This window comes from Vanellus vanellus, assembly GCF_965231255.1.
Source record: "Vanellus vanellus genome assembly, chromosome: 12".
Classification (NCBI taxonomy): Eukaryota; Metazoa; Chordata; class Aves; order Charadriiformes; family Charadriidae; genus Vanellus; species Vanellus vanellus.
Window position 1 is genome coordinate 10,115,038 of NC_138917.1, and position 24,900 is coordinate 10,139,937.

Consider the following 24,900-nt stretch of genomic DNA (forward strand, 5'->3'; position numbering starts at 1 on the left):
GCTGTTATCATCACCTTCACCTCCCCAGTCTGTGCTGCACAGAGGTTTGACAGCTCAGGGTCAGTCCCAGGCAGCTCCTACTCGAGCGTCGTTGAAGAGCAAAAAGGAAGTGTGGAAGGATGGACTCCAAGGAAAGGGCTCGTGCTGCGGGCTCAGTGAAATATTTATAGAGCGCTATATACACAACTGCGGACAGGCTTTAAAAATGGGAAACACTTGAAGCGAAAGGAGGCCGTTTGGATACAGAAGGCCTCATTTTCTAGTGGTTCCTAGCCAAAAAAAAAAAAAAAAAAAAAAAGCACGCATACGAAGAGCCATTTCTAGCTTTGCCCATCTGTTGCAATCCCTCTGGTTCATGTGTGCTGCTGCCTTTTTGGTTTGTTTTCTGCAGTTTCTGTCAGTAAGGGACGGGGGGTTTCATGGGAGGGTGTACGGGTGTGCGTGTACCTGTGTGGAGAATACTGCCCGCTGGGCAAAAGGAAAGTGGAGGTGCCCTGGCAGGCGATGGGGTTTGTTCAGCAGCTCGTTTTCGGGAAAGCTTGGTCTATGTTTGCTGAAAATTGCTCCTGAAGCATATATGAGCCTGCCTGGAAGCAGGTGTGTGTGCTTGCTGAAGGAGCAGGTAATTAGCTTTATTTTTCTTACCATTATAATCTCTATCTACCTACTGCAGAGTTGGGACACCTGCATTAATATTAGCCTAATGCAAAACATAAATATAAACAGAGTTGAATATTGGTGGGAAAAGGAATGAAAGGTCACCAGTTGAGCACATCCCCGGGGGCTTCCAGTGCCTGGATGAAGTCCTGGCATTTCCAGGATGGGGCAGCATCCAGGTGGTTCGGGAATAACGTGGCCCAGGAGCCACCGTCAGCTGGGGAGAGCCCTTCTAGCCGCATCACATCACGGCGATGGCATGTGCCATTCCTTCGATGCAATTATTCTTCATAGGCTCGTTGACCTGAAACTAAACTCTTAGGAAAGCTGAGATTTGAGGCAGTCTTTGTCTGTCCGACTCCGAACAGGGAGAGCTGGGGCTTCAGGGGAAGGGGCAGACGCGTCAGGGAAGCCAGCTTGCCATTCCCGTGGATGTTTTTAGGGGATTAAGAGGGGAACGATCACTCTCCAGGCCTGTCTCAAGGTTTAAGAATTACCTGGAGGGCCTGCTGGAATCCATTTTTGGATGACTGGAGATTTTTTCCTATCCGCAGTGACAGAAAGTGAGTCCGGCGGTCTGGAAACGTCTCCTGAGCTGTCAGAAGAATGATGGTTTCTCTCTGCAGCTTGGTGGAAAGCTGACCTATGGCAGGCTGCCGCGGGAGCCGGGGGGCAGCTTGGCCGCTCTGCCCATCATCTTGGGCAGGTCTGCCATGGGGGAGACTGGGGACAGGGGGCACCCTGGCACGGGAGGTGCGTCAAGCTGGTCTCTGGTTGCTCTACCAGTTGACTTTGGAGAGGAATAGGGGACGAGGAGGAAGCTGGGGGAGAGTCTTGCTTTTCCCTGAGGTTTATTGATGCCTCCTCTGATCTTCTGGAAACGCCCAAATTTAACACCAGGAAGATGGTGTTGGAGAGGAACAGTCTTTCCTGCTCCAGCAGTTACTGTGGTTTGGTACCCCACCACTTCATCTCCCCAGGCCAAGGGGAACCGCTTTTCCTGAGTGGCTGGCTTGTAACTAGAAAGACTGGAAGGTGTTTGGGGAAAAAAAAAAACAAAGTTTTGAGGGCTACCAGGGGCTCTGACTCTATCCCCAGCATCACCCCAACTGGAGCAAGATGCGTGTCTTGATGGAAGGTCCTTCCCAGCCTTGTAGCTGGAGGGCAGACATTAGCACTGCTATCACAAGTGATGCTTGCTCTGCCTTTCAGTTTTTTCTTCTAAAATTTCTTAGGTGCTTTCCCCTAGTTGCTGTTTTTATTGCCAATATCCCCGGAGAAAGTGATTAGTGAGAAAACAGAGGAGAAGTAACACAGACCTTTCTGTTTGCCAACAAAATCTCTTAACGGTTTGGGGTTTTTTTTTTTCATCCCAAAGGTGTCTGGCAGCAGATGAGGGGCTGGGACTGGAGCGGGAGAGTGAGCACAGCTTAACACCGAGGCCATCCTAGGCAGCGCTGCTGCCTGCTGGAGAGTGGACCCGGTCAAGCAACGGTAAGGAAATAGCCTCTTATTTTTTCCTGAATTGGGTAAATCGCCTAACGCAGTGCAGAACGTTTTCGGTCTTGTGCGTGGACTTTGCTTGTGAGGTTTTGTTTGCTTGAAGGCACCTGGTTTGCTGTCAGCCACCCCGGACACCTCTGGCTGCTCCCTGATTCCTGCAGCCATAAAGGTTGCGCTGTCCCTTCCCCATTTATGAGTCGTCTGGGTTGTATGTTCTTATGGCGTGATGCTACTTACAGGGTGAGCCACAATTATACCGCAACTTCTGAAATAATTTCTCTGCACAAATCCAAGTGTTCAGCCTGTGAAAGCCAGCACTCGAATCCCGCATTTTGGAAGCAGGGAATACCACGGGCAGCGTGGAGATCTTGGCCTTTGAGGTTGTCTGTGTGCATGTAATATTGTGCTTTGTTTCCATGTTTTCCTGGATGCTCCAGGAGAGCGCAGAGCTCAAGGTCCCGTGTGCGTGGGACACACTCTCTGCCCTCCCTTTTCCTTCGGTGGGGGTAAGATGCTGTTGCAGCCCAAAATCTGACCTTTTTTTTTTTTTTTCATGCCATGTCTTTGCAAAACCATCATCGCAGACTGAGATGGAGTGGTTTCCAAATTCAGGACTTTACAGCAGTTCTCTTCTTCGGGGGAAAAAAAAAAGCCAAAAACGGGGGTGGGAAATCATACTGGAAGCTCAACAACACTGAACAGCCTTCCAGTAAGGGGTGGTCCTAAGCAACCCTACAATGACAAATGGGAGAGAGATGCCCACAGCCTGTTAATGGAGGACCAGCATGTGCTGTGCAAAGGTTTTCACTGATGCTCTTGTATTTGAGCAGGTCTTGCGGACAACCCTGAAAAAACACAAAACCAGTATGCAGATGGGAACAGGGTAAAAAGAATGTAGTAAAAGCGAAACATATTTCATTTTCTAGCTTCTAGGGAGTTGGAAATAACGTGGAAAAAGATGTTGTTAGTTAATACTGATGAATGATCCTCTGGCAGCGCCATTAATCAAAGCTAATCATCGAAATGTTTTTGGGAGCGGAAATTTGTATGCGCTGGTTTTGATTCCTGTATAGAATACATGGCTTTATCAGGTTCTGCGGAGTTTGACAAGCATCCAGTGGCCTGCTGTTTTCTTGACCGTCTAATGTCTCGGGAAAATCTAGAGAGCCCAGCAGAGGTTTTGCTGGCATTAAGAGCTCAACTTAATACTTCTACAAGCAGCTACAGGAATCAGTTGCGCATCCCCGTTGACTCTTGGGGTGGTTTTAGCTGTGATTTTTAGCTCAGATTTTTATTTATTTACTTTTGTTGAGTGTTTGCATTTGCAGTCCGGGTATCTCTTTGGTATAGACTTGCGATTCAGGGAGAATGATTTACTCCCTGGCGTTTCCAAGTGATCGCTCCACAAACAATCCTTCCTACGGGGTCCCCGCAGCAATTCTGTATCCCTCCCTCTTCCTGAACACACTGTGTGTGGATGTGTAAAGGGCCCTGCCTTATTCATACCAGGAAAATGACTCTTTTGCCTGCCCGCTTAGCAAAGATGTTTCTGCAGTGCAGGCGTGACAGAAAAGATTGGCTCCAGTGCTCTATTCGGCACGTGTCCTATTGAAACCAGTTAAACTCCCCATCCAGGAGACTGAAGAGCGATTCGAGGTGAAAAGCGCCAGATGACTAACCAGCCAATTCCGATTTTACGGGTCCCACAAGTTGCACGGACACCGTTGCACGCAGACCCCTCTGTGCAGAAGCTCACGACTGGTTTCCAGGACGTCGGATTTACACAAAGGCTAAAAAGTTGTGTGTGCTTTTTTGTACGGGTTTTCTTGCAACGGCAAAACGAACGTGAAATTCATTAGCGAGAACTGAACCCTGGATCATCTGTTTAAAAAATGCGGACTCTTGCCAAGCTGATAGAAAGGAAAACCGGAGGAGTATAAAAATTTATATCCCGTTTTATACCGCAGAGCTGCAAATGGGTGACAAGGACGCTCGTGCCCCCAAGCCACCGCGCTTCGCAGTTAGGGAAACTAATTGCAATCATGGGAGATGAAACGCAAGGGTCGGGCAGCAGCCAAGGACTAGCCCGTGGCTGTCGATAGTTATACCGACCACAGTCAACATTAGAAAAATTTATGGTGGTGTTGGGACTACAGAGCAGAAGAATAGGAAATCAGAGAAGGTAAATGCATATAAAGCGCCTTGGAAATCCCCCTGCCACTGCAGCGTTGCCCTCCTAACCGGCTCCTAACCCCTGCCCACGTCCTTCTGAAAGAGCCATTATGTGCGTTCTGTGTCAGCAAAGACTCGTATTTGTTTTTTTCTCTTTGTCTCAGTACTTCAGATAACTTTTTGCCGTGCAATTCCCAATGTTTATTTTTTCTCCCTAAGAGCTGATAGCTAAATATATTCCCAATCTCAACACTTTGACTTTTGCTGTTTATTTAATGACCTTCACTCACTTCAGTATGATTAAGTTCATCTGTGTCTGGGTGTTTTGGTTAGCATTAAATTCCCTTTATTTTGGGAAGTTCATTTCCACACCATGCTTTCTCCCAGTTGCCTTCCTGTAAGTGAGGAGGGTGGGTTTTGATCCAGGTCTCCCCTCCTCCCCACTCCTGTTTTGCAATTTTTCCTTCCTGGCTTGCGACAGGCTTTCCAGTTCTGCCTCTCGGAGCGTAAAAATCCACACTGGAACAAGACGCTTTCTCCAGCAAAACTGCAACTTTCTGCTGCTGGGAGAGCCGATGCTGCCATGGGGAAGGTGCTCGAGACCTGCACCCCTTCGTCACATCACCTCCTTGGGACATCCCCAAAATCCAGCCCTTTGCAGAACGTCAAGAGATGGTGGTGGTGGTGGGTCTCGTTGCACGTGCACCAAGGCAGGGGTGGTCCCTTGCGCCACGGCAAAGGACCGCTTGGCCGCTGTCCGTCTGTCTTAGCTAAACGGTGACTTGAAGCGTGCGGTGGCGTTTGGGATTTGTGCGTAGATGGGTTGGGGTTTTTTCTCCTTTGCGGCGTGGTGTCCAGTTGAGGCTGCGCAGCCGGGAGGGAGAGCGGGGCTCAGCCCTGCAACAGCAACCGAAACGCTCCACCTGGAGGTGAAAGCAAATTATAACGGGGGCTCGGTGACCAGCTGGGATCGGTACCTCAGCAGCTGAAGGAAAAAAGCAAAGGGTAGATATTTACTGTGTGCCGACCTGAAACCCAGGTTATGTTAAGGAAAAAAAAAAAAAAAATCCATGATTTAAAAGAAAAGTGATGTGGAAACGTGCGAAGGCATTCTGCGTGACGGGAAGGCAGCGCCTGGGAGGAGATGTTCCTACGCCGGGCTGCGTCTCTCCCAGCATCTGTCTCCAGCCCTGCTGCCTCTATCATGGAGAGACCGCTGAGGTTTTTGGGGCCAGAAGCAAGGATTTGAATGACGGGATGTCCCCTCCCCGGGCACAGGTTTCTTTTGAGCTCAGTGGCTGAAGCTTTTTCGCTCCTGCCTCTGCATCCGGACAAGCCTCGTCTTTCCTGGGCACCGAGCGTCTGCCTCCTCATCAGGTTTCACTCATTTCAGACCCACATCTTAAATATCCCACTGAACTCCTAATGTTCACCATTCAACCTGCTCACCGATGGCTTGCGGTTTACAGAAACAGCATTTTTCAGTTATGAGCAATTTACTGAAATGAAGTCACCCAGACTAATTAGAAGTACAATTCCAAGAGCTCAGGACCTTGGGGAAGGTCGGGGCTGTGTTTGAGGCAGTATCTATGTATTTTGGAATAACAGCCTCCTGCTAGCTCAGATGAACGCTGAATTGAACGACCCGGTGATCTGATCCACCGGGCATTTCCACTGTTCCTGCATACAGAAAAACCCTCCATCGTCTCTGGGGTTATTTTTTCACGTAAATATTGCTCCGGGGGAAATTAGTGCTGAATATACGTGGAAAATAACCAAAAAATATAGTCATATATCTTGCGAGACTTACAGGAAATTAGCGCAAGTGAATTACCCTAAACAAAATTACTCTGCCACAGAGCACATGTGTTCCAAGGGAGAATTTGAAAATCATTTGAGAAGGTTTTTTTCTTTGTAAAGCTAATGGCTCTCATAATTTTGCACAGCCCTATTGGAAATAGGAAAGAACCTGCCTCGTCCAATTAAGAATTAGAAGTAGAGCAGCAACAGGGAGAAAGATTTCTATTTAAAAAAAAAAAAAAAAAAGAAAAGTGATTTTGTTCTCAAGCTCTGTGAAATCCTGCTGAATTGGGAATTTTCTCCAACACAGCGATATTTGCTGGTATCAGAAAAATGCCGGTAGCTCATTGCCAAGACTTCACTTAAAAATGCGCCACGCCGGGGTGAGGACAGAGGGTGGGCTGGGAGAGGTGCCGCGGGCGATGGGCAGCGCAGGGCGGCTCGTGCAGAAACCCAAGGACCCATTCTCCAAAATACGAGTAAAAGCACAGCGGCTCATTTAGCGTATTTAAGTATTTACTGCTGTCTCAGGAAGCAGGAAATTCCTACCACTATGGGGGAAGCACAGAGTTCAGTCGGACAAATGGAGAGGATAAAAGATGCTAGGAAAACCCGCTTGATCCTGATGGGATTCAGCAGCCTCTAGTTAGAGGATTATTTATCATCGCAAGGGCACAGCACAGTTTTGCATCGGAGATAGCTGATGACTGGAAGCAAACTGGTCCAGCTGGTGGGTTTGGAGGTGTAAGTGGCACTTCTGCCCAGCGCTGTCAGAAGAAGATGCTTCTGCCCCAAGTCCCGGCTGCGGAGAGGCTGTGCTTTTCTCAAACGATGGTTTGGGTTATCGTAAAAATCGAGGAACTGGCTTCAGATAGGCTCAGACTTTCAAGTTTATTAGCTGTGTTTTCAAGCTGGGCTCCAATTCCTTCTGCTGGAGCGCACGCCGCCTTGTTCTCCTTGCCATCTCCTGCTGTCCGTAATGAGCTGTCGGAGGGGAGGGAAGGAAAGGTCAAACTCCTTCAGCATCAGGTGCGAACAGGGACGCGTGGAAAACAGATCCCTGTTATCGTAGCAACCAAAGCACTGCCCTTGGCGGGCCAGAGAACGGCCCCGAAATAGCAGCGCAGGCGATGCAAACACAGGGGGTTGCTGTGGCAATGGCAGGGCTCGGGTGGCCGGGGCGCGTTGGGGCCACCTTACCCCTGCGCGCGGGGGTTAAGGTCTTCCGACAGCTCATATCTTGCTCTCCGGTGCAGGGAGCATCAGGGGATGCTGAAAATTGGCGCTGAAATAGTTTGCTTTGCACTTTTCACCATAGAAACTATGATGAAGTATTTTTTTGGAGAGCACCGGGAGATGTCGGCAGGCTCGCGCTGCTTCGCTTTGGGATGGGTGAGTTGCCGTGAGCGAGGAGCAGACGCCGGGAGGTTGAGTGCATTTATGTTTGTGGAGACGCAGGTCCATCAATCCAGGGAGCACAATAGGGCAGCTCTGACCATACGATTTTAGTCATATTAGGGCTTTTTCCAGCAAGAGAAGATGCTAACGCAAGAGCAAGCCAGTAGGGAACGCTGGATAATAATGACCACAGGTTTTATGGTCTGGAAGGGAAAAAGATGCTCTTTCTTTTAAAGGCAGCTGACTTGCCTCGCGCAGAGCTTGGCTGCTGCTCAGGGGGGTAAAGGACCTGCACGTCCCCTTTTGTGGCATTGGGCTTCCCGAAGGCTGGGGCAGCGGAGTGCCTTGCAAAAAGCCCCTTTGCTTCCGATGGCTGCAAAACACCCGCTGTTCACTTCCCAAAGCGTTTCTGCCGGTGCGTCGGCCCTTCTCCCGCTGCTGTTCCTCAGGGAGGCTTGCTGGGGGTACCTTGGGACTCAGCCGGGGTCCTTGAGTCGGCAGAGCGAGGTTTCAAAAGGGTTTTGGCAAAAGCTGAAGCCCCCATTCGCGTGCTGCGAGTAAGCTCAAGTGCTTTGCTTTACCTCTTTACCCCGTGGCGTTTTCTCTCCTAGAAACAGAGTGGTGGGGAACCAACCATAAGCGCGAGCCAGGGAATGTACTCGGGCTGTCTTAGGATCCGGCCACCAAACTGCTGATAAGGGAGGGAGATTTTAAAAATTCAAATAACCATCAAGCGAGAGCCATCCCTGCTCCACATGGGCCTCTTCCCTTCCCTGGGCCCAGTTCCCAGCACGCTCCGTGTTGTTCTCTGTTCCTGGATGGGAAACAGCCTAAAAAATGTTGATGTTTGTAATTTTCTGCCTGGGATTTGCCATATGCTGCTGGACCTTCGTGCTCAAGACCTGCTGTTGCAAAGCCTAACGCCACGATGATGGGGCGAGCATCGGCGGTCTCCGAGCTCCCCACCCAAGCAGGGAGGAGATGCAGGTCCTAGGAGGGTCCTCGCTGCAAGGCTGGGCTGAGAACTCCGGTAACGTGCTGTACTGAAGTGGCAGACAAGTAATCAACAGTCCATCTAAATTAAGGGGTTTTTCAGCCTACGCGGAGCCTCTTCGGTGAATTCTGTGAGTCAGCACAACGGCAGGTGTGGCCCCAGTGTTAAGTACCGTTGTGTTGGAGGCTCTCTTGGCTGTTGGCAAACTCTGGCTGGAAAAAGGGGTGCTCGTGAACTGCTGTTCTAACCACCTCAAATACCAGCATTTGTGGTTGTTGCTTTGCAGAATCTCTGTTCCTTTTTGGGGTCCCTGGTGTAGCTCTCCCCTACCTGGGAACCTCCCATCCTCCCATCCCAGGGGTGTCAACGGTGTCGGTGGCGATGCTGGTGGCTGCTCCCTTGAAACCCAGCCTGGCTGGGGAGAGGAGAGCGCTTCAGACCCTGGGACAGTGCTGTGCCCGCCGTCAGGTGAGATCTGTCAGCTCTGCCATGGCAGGTAACAGCAGTGATGGGTGAGATAGCAGTACTCCGAGCTGACAGGTTATTTTTTCTCCCCGTGAAGTTCACTGGGAGGTCAATGCACTCGAGGGGCTTTTTTTCTTTTTTTTTTTTTTTTTTTTTCCCTGTTGTAGTGAGGAGTTTTCTGGCTCAACCTGTCTTTGCTCCCGAGTGGTAACTCCTTAGCAGATGAAGCGTGGATTCACCTGCCTTACCTTAGGCATCTAAAGCTCAGATACCTAAGCCCGTTCTAATCACCCCCTTAATAGCCACAGAAAGGCACCTGGCATGTCCTAAAACAGGTGTCAATGGGGAGTTGCATCAGCAGCCTGCTGAGGATGAGGTTTTATGACTGCGAGTCCTCATCCTCTGCTGCCTCAAATTACCCCGGAGCACATCTTGAGCGTTGGCTCTGCTTGTGGCTACCAAGCTGATGCTCGGCAGCGGATTGAACGCATCCTGAATTCCCGCTCCGAGGGACGGCGGGCGCTCACCTGGGTGCCCCTGCAGCCGCTTCCTCTCCTCGCTGGCCGAGGTCAGAGCGTTGCAGCTTGGTGGGACGGGAGGGGGAGGTCGGAGCTTGCTGCAGGCGCGCATAGCCCGAGCCCAGGAGAGCCGTGCGCCTCGAGACCCCGGGGTGGGAGATCCGAGAGGTCGCCACAGGAAAGCCGTGTACTTGGGTTTTCACGGGCTTGCCTTTATAGGTGTATCACCTCCTTTGGAAGCAGAGGCCAAAGGTTTGCCTAAATTCCGTCACCTTTTAAAAAGAACCTTTGCGTAACCTGAATCCTTTCTAAGCGGTACCGGGTGTTTCCTTGATGTGCAACAGCCGTCCAGAAAGCGCGCGGAGCTGCTTTAAAACACCCAGATGCCTGCGCTGGTTTATGGAAGCCCTGCTTCAACACAGTCAGGCTCCCAGTTAAGCTCCCAGTCGCTCTGAATCAGCTGCCGAAAGCCAGCAGAGGCTTTCATGTGGCTGCCGGTCGGGATCTCCGAGTAGCCAGTGCAGGACCGACTGCGCTGACATCCCCGCAGCAACACCCGCATGCAGCAGCTGCATGGTTCATGCTCTAATGTCTCAGATGTTAGATGAGATGACATCTCATCCCACTTTCCCGCCCTTCCTGGGACACATCGCCTTTTCCCCACAGCCAGTCCTCTCTCATAATGCAAATGCTCAGCCTCCAGCTGATCTTCTGCGCCGGTCCTGGTCCCCATCGGACCCAAAAAGGGGTGGTTGTGTGTGTGAGCTGCACGTGCACAATGAACCCAGCACATCCCCGCCGCCAGCTCTGCTATACGTCTGCTGAACAAAGGGTGGTGGGGTTTATATAAAATAAGGGAAGCTGGCTAGACCAGCCCAGGACATGTCCCTTCTCAGGGAGGTTGTCTGGACGGGGAGATCTCTGGCGCTAAAATGTGGTGGTTGGATATGAAAAATTTTTGGCTTTGATAGAATTTTTTAACTGTTGGAGTGGGTGTGGGATGGACTGCTATTCCCCCTACTCCCTCTCCAGTCTTCTCCCCTCTTCCCTAAGGAAAACCCTCTCCCAAATAGCGAGCTTTGTTATGTCTCATTGTCTTCTCTGGCACTTGGCAATGCAAGTTTTTCCCATCTATCTTTCTGGCATCTGTTCACACTCTCCAGGACTTTGTTGGTTTTGCACTGATTCTTGCTCTGAGACTTGACTTCAGGACCATGGGAAAGACTTTAAGGCTGCGATGGGGCAACAATACGTCTGAGTAGAGACACCGCTCACCCTGCAGACACTGGGCTGTGTGAGGACCACATAGGCAGTGAAACCCGTGTTGTCGCCTATGGTGGGCTGCACCACGCAAGGGTCTCATCCAGGCTGCTGAGAGCCTGGGGAGGAGCGGGGAGGGAAGCCAAGGCATTTTATTTCTCTTTTCATTCTTCAGACAGAGCAATCCATACTTTGGCATAGTACATGGCCATGAGTGACGCATGTCCGTATTGTGGGAAAAGTGGGGGCAAAAATCTGGCTGATTCTTCTGGGCTGGAGCTTCATTGTGTCTGTGAAGAGGACTCTCTGACATAGTTTTCGGCATTAGCAGATGATGCAAGAGGCCCCTGTCCAGTTGCACATGAAACATCACTGAACTGCAGTGGATAAAAAACATCCCAAAGCAGAGCCCCAGTCATGCACCAGGAGTTGCATGGGTGATGCTTTACGTGGCTACAAGGAGACAACACAGCATCTCCTTCAGGAGAGGCGAATCGGGCGAAATACCCCACTCCTTGCAGCCTCTCTTTCCAGCCAGAAATCCTTTTCTTAAGCTAAAGAGAAGGTGAGAGTTCCCACAAAGAGAGCAATATCTGTGCACAGAGTGCAGAGTGATGCTCAGCGCTCATCCTGCCATGCCCCACTCCTGGCCTGTGGCATCTGCGGGGCTACAAAGCGGTGGCATTCATCCCCATGCAAACCTTGACAAAACGTGTGTTTCTACTTGACTCTGCCAGCTCACTGTTGAGATTATTACCAATCCGGTACATTTTTTAAAGCAAATGAGGTTTCAAAACGCCTGTTGATAAGATCTTTCTTGCCCTCAGTGGAGTCATTAATTCAATATGCTGAAATACCATTTTAATTAGTTTGCACGACGGTCCCAAGAGCAATGAAATAATGCTCTTTATTGTGTGAGTATGTAGTGTGCTGTGCGTAATCCTGTTCTTTATCTCTTGTCTTCTGTTCTGTCTCACTGGCAAATATTAGTGCATCCTGTCTCCCAGTCATATCCTTGTGCGAGCATGCCAGCAATCTCAAGTTAAATACTCAACGTTACATTAAAACAACATTGTAGTTATTACTTGACTGCCAGAAAAATCCGAGTTAAAGGCTGCCTTTGATTGCTTATGTTGTAGCCAGGTATTACGATGACCCCCAAATTGTGCATAGTATCACTTATCTTTAACCCTCGTCTTCCTCCTCTCAGCTCTTCTAGTTGTTGCTGTGCTGTAGTAGGACTAAGAGTTGCCCAAGGGGAGCAGAGCCATGGCTATGAGCATCTGGTCCGTGGCAGACTCGGCTCCGAGGATGGAAATGGATTAAGGGAATCACCCAAGGTCACTCGGATGTTCTGCAGTGAGCATAGAAAGTCTTTGCTCCGTACAGTGTGATCAGAGCAGGTACTATCCCAGTACTGTTCCAGCTTTGCCTTAGAGGAGACCAGTGACTTGAGGGGGTGACCCAGGAGCTGTCTGTGGTCTCAGAGAGGACCTACCGCTGTGTTGCTGAAGCTTCTCCTGGGGATGGGTCTCGTTTTGCATCCCCAGGTGGACGCGGCATATTTCATGGGTGACGCCTCATTACCTTTCCTCCTCCTAATCTGATCCGTGCTGATGAGTGCGATCTAGGTTCGTTACTGGAATTAGAGCAGCACATTGTCCCACACTGCTGTTACTGAAGGAATGCATTAAGCTGTGAGGGTAATGGCAGATGGACTTAAATCATCTTCACTGCTCGTTTGCTGTTCTGCTCAGGCAGAGGGATTTTTGCTGGTAATGTCCTTGGTATGCAGTTCTTTAAAGGTTATGTCATTAAATGGATGTCACAGGGCTATGGTGAAACTCCTCCGTCAGACCGAGTCCCACCACACTGAGTTCAGCATTTAAAGCTGCTTTTATTCTGATACAGTGATAACACCGTTCTTGCACCTTTTGGGCACAAACCAAAGGTCCTGTCACCATCACGCAGCCCAGCTGCCGCAGAGCTGCATGTCCAGGGCCAACCCCCTCGGACTTCTCAGCAGCTGAAGCTCATCCATTGCGAATGGTGAAAACTGTGGTGATTTTGCAATTCACCTCTTCAAGGAGATGTGATAGATAAAGCGAACAGAGATCCAGACTTTGCAAAGATTCCAGAGAAACCCAGGCATTTTATTTTAGCTACCCAAGAAACACACGGATTTAGACAAAATAATAAATACTCAAGTATGCTTTCCTGCCTCTTTTTGTTTAATCCCTCTTGAAAGGTCTTTGAACGTAAGTCCAAGCCCTCTAAATAATCCCAGATCCTCTCTCCTCCTGCTTTGATGCACCTGAGCTCTCCTCCTGCACACAGAGCCCTCCTCGCCTTTGTGTCTGGTTCCCAAAAATGACTGCTGAGAGATCTTCTCTTTCATAATCTTCCCGTCCTTTTCCAGCTGATTCTTGCTCAGCCTCAGCATATGATCCAGGCATCTCACCAGGTCTGTTGCTTCATTATTTCAGCACTGGAATTGAGATTTAAAAAACGGTCTGCCTAAACAGTACCTGTGTTTCTGGCTGCTGAGCTTCCGGAGGTTCATCGGTGGAAAAAGGCAATGGGAAAAACAGAAAAACTCCACATTGAAAAAGTTTTCAGTAATAAAACATAGACATAAAATGTCCTCAGTGACCAAACAGGCAGTACGTAGGCTCCCAAAACCGTCATAAGGTCATCACAGTTCTGTAAGCGAATCACATTTTTCATGGAGTATTGTAACAAGCTTGACGATTCGTTGTACGAAAGCAAAGACAGAAGAAAATCTTTAGTCGTAAAAGTTGGTTGAGGGTTGAAAACCAATCTCATCTCTGCTCCGCTTGTGGCTGTCTTCCATTTGTAGCCCAGAGACCTTTCCTACTATCCCATTGCTCGTGTGTGAAGACTTCCCATTGCAGATGGAAAGATCCTGAACTCGCCTTCAAATCTTGTAGGCTTGTGTACTCTTCTTACGCATTGTAGAAAAGCCTTGAAATTTATATTGCCTCTGAAATACCTCCAAACTGGGGAGGAGCTGCTAAAGCTGATCCAGTTTTCTGTCTGTTGCAACAAATAGTTCCAGAAGAGAACAAACCCTCAATGACTGGTTGAAGACGCCAGCTTCTTTCTCCTAGAGTGTAATTTGCAAACCATAAGGAGGTTGGTCGTGACTAAAGAAATACAGTCCATTGGATAATGTCCCGTAAGTTCAAAAAACGGAAACCTCTGCGTCCGTTGCAGGAGGGAAGAAGAAGAGGAAGGACCAGAGCACGATGGTGTGAAGGATGCGTACTGTAGCGTACGAGCGGATCCCTGTGGGGACAGAGCTCACGAGGAGCGGGGTACCTCAGCTGCTGAAGTAGCAAGCCCTGGGGTTTGCCTAGAGAGTTGTTCCCGTAAATCTCCGTGCGAGCTCACACGACCTGCTGCGGATGCCGAACCACGGAGCGAGCTTTGCTGCTTCCGTGCATCACGTGGTGCGGGCTCGTCCCGGTCAGATGACAAGATTTATTTGCAGACAAACCCTCGCCCTAATACCACCAACGTGCCTTACATTAAGACTGAAATGTATATTAGTTGTTTTCATCCTCCCTCAGACCAGTACAGATGGTTTTGCTTTCTGTTCCAATGGTCTGGAAAGGGCGTGTGTGCCCGTCACCGGAGCACGCGGAGGACGCAGATGCCGAGCAGACGGGCTCTGCGGGACCCGGGGACGCGAGGCAGGTCGGAAGAGAAATGCCACCCCAGAGTCTGGTCCACTCAGTTCGGAGCGATCTCAAGGAAGGGTCTCCTCCTGACTGCCGTTTCCTCCCCAGAAGAATTTATCTGAGCATGTTTTGGCTCAGCGTCCCTGCGGGTAACGCTGCTCACCCCTTTGCACGTTACCCTGAGGTTTTTTTCCTTTTTTGGGGTTTGTTTGTTTGTTTTTTTTTTCTTCCTGCGCACAGAGGATGTTTGTGGCTTTAATTCATAAGTTATGTCGGAAGAGCCACAGACTCAGGACATCCTTTTTTAATAATACCCAATATCTTTTAAGGCATTACCTGCAAGCTTGGGTGGACGGGCATTTTATTACCCACTTGCAAAACGATTCCGGTTATTAGCTTTACCGTGTATTGTAAAAATGAATAGTGGAATTTAACCCCATTGTGACAATATGGAGCAGCAAAGCAATCCAGTTATGTAACGTGGCCTGTTCCTAACCAGGGAGGGGGAACCCCCTGCGATGTTACTTCTCCAGTAGGATGGCTGCTTTCTGATTGAGTTTATTAAGTAATATCAAAAGCATATGGAAGTGGAAATGCCATTGGTTCATCATGAAGCGATTAAGTTTGTTAGAAAGTGAAGAGCCCAGACAGTCATTTCTCATAGCGAGTGCCGAAAAGATAATATCTACCCCGGCTTATCTGCACATCTATCTCGTGCGTGGCTTCAGCCAGCCCATTTGCTTGGCTTATACCTTCAAAGCTCTTCTGCCGTTATCCTAGGGATTATTTTTCTGCCAAAACGAGAAGTAATCCCAATATTCCCCTGACTGAATCTGGGAAGTCATTAGGAATTTGCCTGCGTGTGTTACATTTGTACACTCTATTCTCCTATGCAGATCTTTCCTTTGAGGATTTTTCCTGCTTGAACAGTTTTGTTCATCTTGAGCCTAATCCAGCTAGAGAACCTGCTCTAATCTAAATAATGCTTCTTATTTTGAAACTCTTCCTACTTTCTGCTGAATCAGTCTTTGATACTGCTTCTTATCATGAGTTTTTACTCTGGTTTTCCGTAACGCACCTGAAACTGTGCTTATCTTTAAGCAGGCGGCCGGTCCCGGCAGCATCAGCCGCGGTGGGAGCCGGCAGCCCCCGGACACGGCAATTCCTCGTGCAAGAGCCGGGTCCTGGGGACGGATGCAGCCAAGGGCTTCCTCTAAGCCCAGCTCCTCATCAGCCCCCTGAGGACCCGCTACGCATTGCGTTGAGTTTTCGGCCTCTTGGCTGCCCGGTGCACGATGTGAGCTCGCAGCGAAACATCTCGCCTTTCTGTCGCACCGCAGCCTCCTGCTCTGCTAAAATACGTACTTTTTTCCTCCACTTTTTCCCAACAAGCTTCGGATCAGCAGCGAATTCCTGAGGACACTCAAAGGGTTCCTCCATGCGTGGCGGTCGCAGAGGACTTCTGCGGTCCCAGGAGGTGTTCCGGAGCTCAGGTCTGAGTCTTTGAGTTGGCCAAAGCCAGAACACCACAAGCAAAACAGACAGCACCTAATTATTTCTGGTCCGAGCAGGCTTTGCTTATGTGTGCATTAATGAGCTGTTTCCATGCAGCTAATTTAAGGAGGAAGAATCGAGTGCCAGAAGGAGAAGTGCAGGGAATTGCCTGCTGTACTGTGATTAAGGATGTGGTACAATTAAACCAGAGCACCTACTAATTGCAGCTGTGCTAACGAGATAGTCATACACGCCGCAGCCCGTGCGGCTCACGGCTCTTCCCCTCTTTCCACACCGTCGGGTTATTTGCTTTCATCATTGTTGTGGCTTCATTTATTTGCTGTCTATCTGATGACAACCTTTTAACGAAAAGGACCACATCCTGAGGCCGCGCGGCGGCGTCTCCCGGCGGTGGCTGCCGTGCTCGGCGGGGAGGAGGTTTGCAGAGGGTTTGGGGGCTCCCGAGGCACGGAGCCACCGCTGGCTGCGGAAAGGCTGCAGGTCTCCGTGCAGAAGCGGCTCCTGTGAATATCTGGCTTTGCAATCAGGCTCCGGGTTTATTTATTTGTTGTAAGCAGCGTCTGGCGGTCCAGAAGACTCTTGTTTCACAGTTGCCATTTGTCTTAATTGCTTCGTATTTCCACACCTCTGCGTTACTGGCAACGAGCGCGTTTCCTCCAGAGCTTTCCTGCCTCTCAACATCTTCTGGGGGAAGCTTCTGCCTTTTCTCTCGCCCAGTCCCCGCTGCCTCCGCGCAAGCTTTCATGGAGATGGTTTCGAGCCTGTGAATCCTCCACCTTGTGCACAAATGTTTATTCCCGTCTCCCTGTTTTACACCGGGGAGGAAAGCGGGCAGGGAAGTGAGACACACAGCTACTTGTGGTTCTCTGAAGTGATAAGAGCGTGCAAACCTACCAATGCATTTATTTCTGGACAAGTTTTGTTCAAGTATCGTTTATGGTTGGTTTGCGGCTGCTATTGAAGAATAGGTTATGGATTCAAGGTGCTGAGCTTTGGACGCGGGCCGTGTGTTCCATGCCCAAAACCTGCTGACGGCCGCTGCCTGGCCAGGGAAGTTTCTGTCCCATCCAGAAATTGCCCCACACCTTCCGCGGCCACGAGCCTCCTTTGCAACTCCCCCATGTCCATGAAGTCCGTATGATGACTCATGTGATGAGTTTACGTATTTAAGGAGAGGCGTGAGCTTAGGCATCTGCTTAACTTCAGCTAAGCGCTCAAGTGTTCTCTTGGGTGAGGGTTTAGGGTATGAATCCTGAGGCTGCTGAAGCTGAAAGTCTATTTTCTAACCTCTGATCTGGCATGCCTGCCTTTCTTTCCCATTTCTGGGTTGCTTTCGTTCCAGGAAAACTTTCTAACTGAAGTCTCAGCTGGTGCTGCGGAGCAACGCGCGGGGTCCTTGCCGTGAGGATTTTTGTGCTTGTCTCTACATAAAAGAAGAGGCGGCAGGGAGAGGGAAATGGGAATAAAATGCAAATCGGATGATGCAAGGCTATAACCTGACCTGGGACGTCACTGTACAGACTATTTACTTCAAAGATTCGCCCTTTACCATGGCAACTTGGGGGCCGAAGGCACATGCTGTACGAAGGAAAGTGCCCTGCTAAAGCCATTCACGTAGCCGGCGAGGTCTGGTTACAGCCCCGCGTTGGGCTGCTGCGCGCGCCCGGGCAGCGGGAGCCTTTCCAGCCCCTCGGCGCTATACATCTTTCCATAGGAAACTTTCCTCCGGGGCCCAGCCTTCACTCCGAGTTTTACGCCATTGCGCGATCCAGGGGCTGCTCCTCCAGTTATCAGAAGGGGGAGATTTTTTTTTTATTATTATTTATTCCTCCCACACACACACTTTAAACAAACTGCTCTAATTCAGTGTCGCAGTCGTCACCAATGATGCTCCGGGCTGTGCCGTAGGGCTGTCTCTCCGTCCATGGCTGACCACCACGGCTCTGCTTCGTGGGCGAGATGCTGCTGGAAGCCAGCGCTGGAGCATGTCATGGGGGGAGGAGGTGATGGAGGGGGGAGCGTCGCTTTTGGGGGGGGGGGTGGCTTGTGCACGACGCTGGGTCCCCTGGGACCAAAGTGCTGGGTGCTGCCATGCTGCGGGGAGCCAGCACCCAGGAAAGAGGCAAAAGCAGATGTGAACGTGTATGAGGAGAGCTGGAGGGTAAAACAGGGAGGACGTGGGCAGTGCCCGGTGCTGCCAGGCTCGTCCTTCGATTCCTCCCCTCGGGGGGGGGGGGGGGGATCCCCTTAAGGAGATGTGATGTACCCACAGCCCCTTTCCAGGCGGCTGCGAGGGCTCAGGCCGATGTTCGCAAAGGGTTAATCTTGTCCCGGGTGAGGCAGGGCAATATTATTGCTGCGTTATGTTGCTTGAAGTCCGGTTTGGGTACCAGCTGACCCGTGAAAAGGCAGCAATTTCTGCACCCTCCTCCTATCTCCGTGGCCGGGGCAAGCGCCGTGCCTCGCGTGCAGCAGTCGGTTGGTGCCGGGGACACGCGCGGGGCCCGAGATGGTGACGTTTCAGCGCTGCCTGCGGCTGGAGAAGCAGGTAGCAAATCTCTCCCTCCTGGCACTCGCCCAGCCGGACCGCACTGATGATTAACGGGCTTGTAACGAGGAGCTTCCCCTTCTCTCCGCACCCTCCTACCAGAAGGCAGCTTTGGACCACCTCTCTTAGCGTCCCATCCCGAATCAGCGCTTCCTCCTGGGTGCAGCCAAGGGCAGCTGGGGCGAGCTGCGCAGGCAGAGCGGGCAGCTGCCTGCTCCCGGGCACGGGAGGGCATTTAGCACCGAGCTCATCCCCCCTCTTGGGCACAGACCCCCCCAAACCAAGCGGCAATAATTTACCCTGTAAAGGCAAAACTTCCCAAGGTCGCGCCCATAGGGTATGACTTTTGCTTCTGACGCTACATTTTATATAAAAGAGCCAATCTTTCTCAAATCTCTCTTCTTTTTTTTTTTTTCTTTTCTTTTTTTAAAGTTGAAAAAAAGACACTTGGCGGTGGCCGAAGCGCTGTTACTCATTTAGTTAAACAAAGCATGTGGCTGTTTGTGTAGATATTATTCCTCTGGAAACGCTGGTTTTAGTTAATCACCCTGTGACTTCTATTGGATTCTGTGTTTATATACTCGCCAAAGCCTCTTTCTGGGCCTTTATGACATAATTTTGAAGTGTTGAAAAATCAGCTTATTCTCTGCCTGCGCGAGCTGATAGTTTGGAGCGTTTTTTTTTTTTTTCCCCCGTGAAGAAAATCCTCATAAACCACCTCATTCTTCAAGCGAAAAAACAGCTGGGGGGGGGGGGAGAAAGAAAGGGAGTTTTTCTTGGCTGGGGAGCAAAGTGGCAACATCCACCTCATTTGATAAGCCAGAGGGAGAAGTGAATAAACCGGTGCCTGGTTTCCGTTAGAGCGGTTTAGGAACGATGTGCCTAAAGAAGCCGGAGCAGGTTGCTTGGTGGTTCAGGCTCCTCGCGATGGGCAGGGTCCATACCTCGGCTTCTTGCTGGCGTTATTTTATTCTGCGTAAATAAAACATTCCCTGAAATGCTGTTTCCTATACCCAAAGCTATTGCCTGCCCGCTAGAGGCTTGCAGAACCCCCAGCGGTGATGGGTAGCTGGGTTTTTCTGCCAACCCAAAGCACTCAGGGCTCGGGTCAGGCTGTCCCCTGCAAACCGACAGCAAATGGAATTAAAGAGATGCATCTGTCGGCACAGCTTAAGCCCAAAGTTTAGGGGTTTGTAGTAAAAGGGCTTTAGAAAAGCTAATAGGAAATCAAAATGTTTCCATTACTGCTTCATTTCCATTAAAATCGGTTTTGAAAGTCCATAGGCGGCTTTAGGGACATGCACGCAGCGGCTTTGGGCTGGCGTGCCAGAAAAAGGGAGTGAAAATGATGATTAGAATAGGTCAGCTATGGGAAAAACGTTGAGAAAAGCTTTTTACCATTTTGGAGCATTTTCTGCTTTGCGGGATTTAAAACGCTTTTCCTTCTGTTTGGTGAAATTTGCTTTTAAGGGGAATTTTTGACATTTCCCCCCACCCCCCACCCCCTCTTTTGCCCTTTTTTTGCAGTAGCAGGGGGGCTGGCAGGAGCATTCGAGGAACCTCCTTGCTTCCACAAGGTTTTCATATTTTATTTTTCCACTATGTAACCTTTTAAAAATTCTTCTAGCATTAGAAATATTACGATGTTTCATATTTCCTTGGCCAATCTGGACCCTTTCTGGAGTTCAAGCTGTTTCTTTGAAGCCACAAAAGGCTAAAATGAAACATAAAGAATTAGCTACCAGAACGGGTGGAAAACTCCCGCTCCTCCGGGATGTTTGCTGCCGGATTGAGTGGCAAAAAAAGGGGAGGAAAATAAAGAGGCAGAATAAGTCTACATTCAGGTCCCAATAAAAACACAGAACATTAAGGCAAAAGGAAAAATTAGAAAAGCTTTACGAGTGTTTCAAGCAAGGTCGGTCTTTACTGGGCTTCCTCCTAAGAAGGTCTGAATTTCAAAGGGATGACCAAGAATAGGCAGGCAGAGACAGTGGTTTCTGCCTGGTTTTGCTGAGCAAAAAAGCAAAAGGTGAAAGCTGTGGTGTGGAAGTGGTGACAAATACTATGGGGTGTTAAGTTCCTGCAATTTTATTATTTCTATCTGTTATTGTGTGGCGATGTGAGCTGAAGCAAACGCTTTGCTCAGATATATGGTGGAGATGGTGGGATGCAGTTACGACTAAGTCTTTGCCGTGATTGGGACCATCTCAAGACATCAATAAATAATTTGAATTAGATTAGTAATAAAATACACAGCCAGGCAAAGTTCAGCTCAGCTGGGGTTTAATTTATTTGTTGGAGAGAAAGAGTGGGGCATTTCTGTTTCCTATCACCCCACCGCCTATTTTGCCTATATTTTTATATCAAAGCTGAGTATTTGTAGAGACTTTGAAAACGGAAAGAGAGCAACTCTGACTCCAGTAAACGCTTCTTGTATGGGCCTGGGCAGTTTTGGGGTGTCAGACCGCCCCAGAAAGACGGGATGCTAAAATCTTAGAGGATGAATAGAGGGGCCTTTTGGAAGCATCCTCTTTGCACTGCTTCATTTTCCCTAGGACAGGGGCACGCTGTGCTCATGGGAATTAGTATCCACGTTCATTATTATCTGTATGCGTATCAATAATTACCTCCACGTGCAGCCCTGCTCTTTCTGCCACCTCTTCTTCCTTTTCTGTTTCTCCTACTTACGCGTCCCCGCCGAGAGCAGCTTTTTTGCTTCATAGCTCCTTTTTGCAGCCCTGTGTTGCCCACCAGCCCGGCCGGGCTTTCGCGGTACTGCTCTGTCCATCTCTGCCGGGATGCAGTCACCAGCAGGACAAATTTGGTCCCACCTGGGGACCAGCACAATGTTCACAGGGATTTGCTATCTGACACGTCCCACAGGCGGGCTGCCAAAGAGCTCAAAAACACCTACAAAGCCTTTGCACTGGGATGAAGGAGATAAAAAAGCCGTTTCCTCATCATAAATTGAGGGAAACGAGGTGCTGACTGACCCAGCGCGTTGCTGCAGGCTGCATGGAGGGGTGCGGGTGAGATGAGGATGGTGGCTGGAGGCGGCTCCTCCTTTCTGGAGGTCTTCTACCAACACGTGGGTGAGATGTTTGCCGTGATTTTGATATGCATCACGGCATAAAAATATATTGCCTTTCATCCAGATGTCTTGGGTTTTGCAGAACCCCACGTAGGGAGCCCTCGCAAAGCACCAGCGTGGGGCTGTACCTGCTCTCCCTGTCCTGCTGGGTCGGCGGCTCCGCGTTTTCTGCCCCTCGATGGTGCCGTCCCCGACTCCCATCGGAGCTTTACTAGGGTTTGTAGGAGAGGCATCTCTTTCTTTTTTCATAGCTGAAATAAAAACATGAAAAAACGTGAAGATCACCAAAAAGCCGGTAATGTCCCAGAGGAGTCCCCAGGTCGCTCCGGCTTGCTCCGCCTCCTGCAGAAGACGTTTCTGGTGCCGGTCCCTCTTCTAATATATCAGAATATTTTGTAGTTTGAGAAGCTCTGGTATCTGTAAGAGGCACAAAGCTCTGGTCTGGCAGCTCTGCCCCGGAGCCTGGCCACAGAGTTGCTTTCTCCCCAGTAGCAGCGTGCTGGTGTGACTTGTTCCTCCCAGCCCAGCTCCCCGCCAGCAGAAAGCCAGGTTTCCCTTCGGCTGGAGCTCGGTTAAAAACACACAGCGTAGTTCCTGGGGGAGAAACAGATGATCCTTCGCAAGTGACATTCCCTCCTCTCCCTGTCACCTCGTAAATCCAGCGCCTGCTCTGAAGGCTGGTTGCGAGATGTTGGGGATGTCAGATGTGGCAGCTCCATCACGCCCAGTTTGGGGTTATTGATGCTTTCCTTGTCCTCAGGCAGAGGCACTCGCCAGTACATTCGTGGCATTCTGGATGCGTAACGGCATTGCCTTGGACGGTGGTTTAATTAGTTTCCAAAACGTTTTGTATACAAAAAGTGCTAAGGGCCAAATCTGCTCTTAATTACCTTGTTTTGATTTTCCTGGAGCTCGCTTAGGCTGTGCCTTGTGGAGCTGAAGGAAGCTGGCGCTCTGCGTTGCTGAGCTTGCTGCATATATCTAAGGGCGTACAGATGTTCCGACACGCACCCAAAACCCGACAACCTTCCTGGGGACATCAGGACCCAGGGCTGATGTGCCCAGCCCGTGTCGTGGTGTGCACAGGCCACGCTTTGCTTTTATTCTTCTCTAAGATCCTGAGGTGGGTCGTGAAAGCAATTTCTGCGCTTTTGTCTTTGGTTTCCCAAGTCTTCTCCAGTACCGCCTCCTCAGGTTCGGTGGTGATGTGACGGATGGGGAAAAAAAAAAGTTCCAAGTTCAGGGAGAGGAACTGCAGCACTGCTTTGCCCAAAACAGTCGCGATGGGGTTTTGTTCCTCCTTTTACCTGAATTCTCAGCCAGTCTCGTCCATTCTGTTCCTCCCCAGCCTGTGTGTACCACACATGCTGACACCACGCAGATGCTTTTGGGAGATAAGCTGGCATTTTTGTTGGGTTGTGGGTGGGGGGTATTTGTGGAAAGCCTTTGCATTTCAGGGTGGAACTGATACTGCTTGAAAATAGCTCTGGAAAATAGCTGCAATCTCAGTTTGGGACCCGATTTCAGTTCCGCTGCTTCTCCAAACCACAGAAATCCACCCGGCATCTTCATTTTACACCAGCGGGGACTCCTCTGCTGCAGAGTGTGCACGCCTGTGCTCCTTCGCGGCTATCAGCATGTGGCAAGGCTGGGAGGGAGGCAGCCACCACGCTCCTGCGATCCCCTTCATCCTCCCACCAGGGCTCTGGCATCCCCAGTGCTCCCTACCCCAAACAACCCGACCAGCTGGGGTACCGGCTGCCTCCCGAACCAACCCGGGAGCGCCGGGCATGGGGGAGGCTGGGGGGAGCCCATGGCCGGGGCACGCACGGGCGAGATTGGGCTTGCTGCGAGGAGGGAGGGGGGAGGGGGGGGCGGGAGAAAGAGCAGGTATGGAAACGCAAAGACACAAAGAGGCTTTCTGAGGTTGCCCAGGAAACAGTAATTCTGGAATTTCCTAACTTTGCTTTTGCAACTTTAATGTTCCTTTAATAACGCCGGCGGTGCGTTCGCATGGGTCTGTGCAGTCAATGGTTTGTAAAGCAGCATCAGTCCCTCGAGCTTTGGGATTGTCAGAGGGTAGGAAGCCCTGAATGAATGCGAGCGCTGATGTAGCGTTTGTTACTTTCAGATTTTTTCATGCAGAAACCTACAAGTCAGAGGACTGAACCTATAAGCACTTTAAATGAACAGCTTATGGGTGGAAATCCTGCCTCCTGAGGCTACCCTTGCTTTTTCAAAGGGGATCAGTTGGGAGATTATCATGTCTTCGAAAGGAAAAAAAAAAGAAAAATCGGATTCGACTTGCTCTTGAGCCCCTCAAATCAAATCACATAAACCCGTCCCACATCTCCCTTCCGGCCCGTGTCGCTGGAGCAAAGCCCTGATGACCCCATCGCATAGATGCCCGGCACGGTGCACTCGTATGGAGCTCAGGGAGCCCATTCGGGTGAAGCACAGCACAAGGTGGTGGGGGAGAGAAGGCTCTTGGCTGCTAAAAATGTTTTCTGAGGGGCGAATCCTGTGCAGGGCTGAGCCAGACCCTTTTGGTGAGGCCGTCCAGGTTCATCTGCGCCTTGCCGTTGCGTTCGGTCCTGCCAGAGGCTGAGCTGGAGGCTCACGCGCTTTCTGCTTTGCTTCTCGCTGGCGCGCGCGTTCTGTTCCTTTTATGTTTTTTTATTGTGAGCAATCATGATTTGCACGTTAATATAATATCATGATGATAATCTGGCAGCGGGCAAAGCTGGATGCAGCATAGGAAAGTTCCTTCGTCTCCTGTTTCCATTTTTCTTGGAAGGGAGGGCAGCGCGAGAGGCGGCGGCCGAGGCACGACGGGCTTGAACCCGACGGCCAGATTTCTGGCCGAAACGCAGGATCCAGCAGCCGAAAGCAGGGAAAAGGATTTATTCCCGATTGTAGGCTTTGGCACAGAGGCCGCCGTTGCGATAGGTGCTGGCTGGACCACTCCGGAGGAGGATTCCCCTCCAGCCACAGGTACAGCACTGCAGCGGCAGAGTTGGGTGCTGCAGCTCATCCCTACCAGTGGCCGGATCCGGGATGGGGAGAGGCACAGAGCAGAGGAATGAGCGCAGAAAACAGCCCCCACAGCAGAAATGCAGCTCCCTCGACTTCAGCAGTGGTACCCCAAGCGCTGCGATACTCGCTGGGTCCCACAAAGCCCCAGCTGCCGGAGGCAGGGGATTCACGGAGGTTAGCGGGTTCAAGTAGAATAAAAATGATGTAACTGGAAACCTGAAAAAAAATGCTGTAAGAGG